We start from the raw sequence: 5,000 nt of genomic DNA on the forward strand, positions 1-5,000 counted from the left end.
AGTGGCGTTTTGTCGCTTTCGGCCACTGTTCCATCTCCGTCGCAGCATTGGTGGTTCAGTGGTAGAATTCTCGCCTGCCACGCGGGGGCCAGCCGAGAATAGTTGATACAGAAAAACAGCCAATTAGATTGAAGCTTTATTCTAACCTGAGCATATCATTATCTATTGCAGTATTTCATTATTTACTTTGAAGGCACGGGTTCGAATCCCGTCAGGAACATTATGAAAATATGAAAAGAATAAGTAGAAGGCATAGAAAATAATAATTATTGAAATAAATGGTTAACTAGAAGTGTAAAATATGTTTCATTACATTACATCATTTGTTTTTGAGGGTAGAAATGTTGGAATTTTCCAGTTATTCTCTTAATTTTAGGTTAATCATCACTAATGTCTTCCAGAAGGCACTGACTGTCCTCTGCTTGACTTTTAATTGAAGAAAAAATACAAGAAATGCTGAATTTCAGAAGAAAAGGTTTCATTTTATTCATGAACAAGTTAAAAATGGCAGATAATGATCGGTTAGGAAAAACATTTAAAAAAACATTTATTATATTAACATTTAAGAAGAGCATTCTTTATCGGTGTGTCTGCGTGTGCCTGTGTGTGTGACAGGCAGTGTATGTGTGTGTGACAGGCAGTGTGTGTGCATGTATGTCTCTGAGCCTGTGTGCGTGCGTGCGTGCGTGCATGCATGTGTGTGTCACTGTGCGTGCGCCTGTGTGTGTGACAGTGTGCGCGCAGGCATGTGACAGGCAGTGTGTGTGCATGTATGTCTCTAGACCTGTGTGTGTGTGTGTGTGTGTGTGTGTGACAGCGTGTCTGTGATAAAAGGGAAAAAAAAGTGTTACAGAATATTATACATAAATATTATAACAAAACAATAAAAAGCACTGTTGTGCCAGCCAATGCACTGGTGTGTGCTGCTGGACCTATTGCATATGCCAGGCAATCCACCACCACCACTGCTGCTGGGCCATGGACCCACTGCTGCCGGACGATACACCTGAACCGGCCGCTGCGGTCAAACGAATGGCCACTGCTCAGTGTGCTGCCTCCGGATGATACACCGCCACAGCTGCTGAGCCCTAGGTCCACTGCTGTCAGACGATACACCGCCACAACTGAACAGGCCGCTGCTGTCAAACGACACACCACTACTGCTGCTGGACGATAGCCTGTCACTGCTGCTGGGCCCTGGGTCCACTGCTGTCAAATGATACACCACCACTGCTGCTGGGCCTTGGGTATGCTGCCTGCTTTCAGATGATACACCACCACTGCTGCTGGGCCCTGGGTCCACTGCTGTCAAACGGCACACCATCACTGCTGCTGCTGCTGCTGCTGAGCCCTGGGTCCACTGCTGCTGGACGATACCCCGCCACTGCTGCTGAGCCCTGGGTCCACTGCTGCTGGACGATACCCCGCCACTGCTGCTGAGCCCTGGGTCCACTGTTGCTGGACGATACCACTGCTGCTGAGCCCTGGGTCCACTGCTGCTGGACGATACCCCGCCACTGCTGCTGGGTCCGCTGCTGCTCACACAGCTGTATTGACACCTGACCTATCAGCCTGCGCTCCTCACGTTTAACTGCTCTGTAGCCTTTCTGTGCCACTGTGTCCCTTGTCTCCATGCGCACCCTGTCAGTCCTCTTGATCCTCCAGGCAGTACTCCCCTTCTGGCGGTGCTCAAGGGCCAGTTCCGCTGACGTTAAGGGCCACAGGGTCAGGTCGGAGGACGAGGGCTCAAACCCAAAGGGGGCACATATGCCAGTGTCTACAAGAAGAACACATAAACAATTGAAATCACACCATACAGAATGTATTTTGTACTGTACTCAATAACACACATTACAAAACAGGTATTCTGTTTACATATCTGAGGCATATTTAGACGTCGAATTTCGACTCCACACTGTATTAACAACATCTACAGGGACTAGACATGCTAGCCAGATGATCGGATGGGGACTTACATACATTTTCAGGGACCCCCAGCCCTCGTAAAAGTAGTAATCAAAAACAGCCCATTCATCACACTGTTTTTAGCATGCAAATCGCGAGTGACATGTTTACACTTCTAAAGCATATTTGCACATCGAATTTCAACTCCATACTCCTGTAACACCATCTCCATGGTCTTAAGAAGTGAGCCAGAGTGTCTGATCACTTTTTAAAACTATTTCCAGAGATTGTCAGGTCATTACAGTGGCGATTGGTAGCTCGTTCATTCATTTCCTATGCATTTCATATGCAAATCGCGAGTGACATGTTTACACTTCTAAAGCATATTTGCACATGGAATTTTAACTCCATGCTGATGTAACACCATCTCCATAGTCTTAAGAAGTGAGCCAGAGTGTCTGATCACGTTTTTAAAGTATTTCAAGAGATCGCCAGGTCATTACAGTGGCGATTGGTAGTTAGCTCATTCATTCGTTTTCAATGCATTTAGCATGCTAATCGCGACTCGCGAGTGATATTCTAACGCATCTAAAGCATATTTAAGCTTCACATTTCAAGTCTACACTGTAGTAGTACATTCCCCAATGTCTCAATATGTAAAATCAATAGTCTGATCACAATTTAAGTGCATTTCAGAGAAATCGAACCTAACTGTTTGGATGTAAACAAACGGGGTTAGCCTAGCCTGCTGGTGAACAAAACCAGTGTCAGTAAGGCGCTAAAGGGATATTATCCCGTAAAACCTTGAATATCAGACAAATTATCACTAAATAGATCGATGTTAATTCATTGGTTAGCACATAATTAGACCAAACTTACCTGAGAGTAAAAATCCAGTCCCGATGTCTGTCATCAGTAACGCCGTCCACAGTAAATGACTTAAAGATGGCCGCCAGTCGATTTGAAAAGCAGCTCAACAGCGCCGAAATGCGTGGCGGCCAAAAGTATATTGCATCCGTAGTGGTTTAGCACTACCATTGGAAATGAATGGGAAAGCGTTTAGGGCCGTTTAGCTGAATTATTCTCGGCTCCCACGCGGGGGCCAGCCGAGAATAGTTGATACAGAAAAACAGCCAATTAGATTGAAGCTTTATTCTAACCTGAGCATATCATTATCTATTGCAGTATTTCATTATTTACTTTGAAGGCACGGGTTCGAATCCCGTCAGGAACATTATGAAAATATGAAAAGAATAAGTAGAAGGCATAGAAAATAATAATTATTGAAATAAATGGTTAACTAGAAGTGTAAAATATGTTTCATTACATTACATCATTTGTTTTTGAGGGTAGAAATGTTGGAATTTTCCAGTTATTCTCTTAATTTTAGGTTAATCATCACTAATGTCTTCCAGAAGGCACTGACTGTCCTCTGCTTGACTTTTAATTGAAGAAAAAATACAAGAAATGCTGAATTTCAGAAGAAAAGGTTTCATTTTATTCATGAACAAGTTAAAAATGGCAGATAATGATCGGTTAGGAAAAACATTTAAAAAAACATTTATTATATTAACATTTAAGAAGAGCATTCTTTATCGGTGTGTCTGCGTGTGCCTGTGTGTGTGACAGGCAGTGTATGTGTGTGTGACAGGCAGTGTGTGTGCATGTATGTCTCTGAGCCTGTGTGCGTGCGTGCGTGCGTGCATGCATGTGTGTGTCACTGTGCGTGCGCCTGTGTGTGTGACAGTGTGCGCGCAGGCATGTGACAGGCAGTGTGTGTGCATGTATGTCTCTAGACCTGTGTGTGTGTGTGTGTGTGTGTGTGTGACAGCGTGTCTGTGATAAAAGGGAAAAAAAAGTGTTACAGAATATTATACATAAATATTATAACAAAACAATAAAAAGCACTGTTGTGCCAGCCAATGCACTGGTGTGTGCTGCTGGACCTATTGCATATGCCAGGCAATCCACCACCACCACTGCTGCTGGGCCATGGACCCACTGCTGCCGGACGATACACCTGAACCGGCCGCTGCGGTCAAACGAATGGCCACTGCTCAGTGTGCTGCCTCCGGATGATACACCGCCACAGCTGCTGAGCCCTAGGTCCACTGCTGTCAGACGATACACCGCCACAACTGAACAGGCCGCTGCTGTCAAACGACACACCACTACTGCTGCTGGACGATAGCCTGTCACTGCTGCTGGGCCCTGGGTCCACTGCTGTCAAATGATACACCACCACTGCTGCTGGGCCTTGGGTATGCTGCCTGCTTTCAGATGATACACCACCACTGCTGCTGGGCCCTGGGTCCACTGCTGTCAAACGGCACACCATCACTGCTGCTGCTGCTGCTGCTGAGCCCTGGGTCCACTGCTGCTGGACGATACCCCGCCACTGCTGCTGAGCCCTGGGTCCACTGCTGCTGGACGATACCCCGCCACTGCTGCTGAGCCCTGGGTCCACTGTTGCTGGACGATACCACTGCTGCTGAGCCCTGGGTCCACTGCTGCTGGACGATACCCCGCCACTGCTGCTGGGTCCGCTGCTGCTCACACAGCTGTATTGACACCTGACCTATCAGCCTGCGCTCCTCACGTTTAACTGCTCTGTAGCCTTTCTGTGCCACTGTGTCCCTTGTCTCCATGCGCACCCTGTCAGTCCTCTTGATCCTCCAGGCAGTACTCCCCTTCTGGCGGTGCTCAAGGGCCAGTTCCGCTGACGTTAAGGGCCACAGGGTCAGGTCGGAGGACGAGGGCTCAAACCCAAAGGGGGCACATATGCCAGTGTCTACAAGAAGAACACATAAACAATTGAAATCACACCATACAGAATGTATTTTGTACTGTACTCAATAACACACATTACAAAACAGGTATTCTGTTTACATATCTGAGGCATATTTAGACGTCGAATTTCGACTCCACACTGTATTAACAACATCTACAGGGACTAGACATGCTAGCCAGATGATCGGATGGGGACTTACATACATTTTCAGGGACCCCCAGCCCTCGTAAAAGTAGTAATCAAAAACAGCCCATTCATCACACTGTTTTTAGCATGCAAATCGCGAGTGACATGTTTACACTTC

Source organism: Sardina pilchardus, chromosome 18, assembly GCF_963854185.1.
Source record: "Sardina pilchardus chromosome 18, fSarPil1.1, whole genome shotgun sequence".
Classification (NCBI taxonomy): domain Eukaryota; kingdom Metazoa; phylum Chordata; class Actinopteri; order Clupeiformes; family Clupeidae; genus Sardina; species Sardina pilchardus.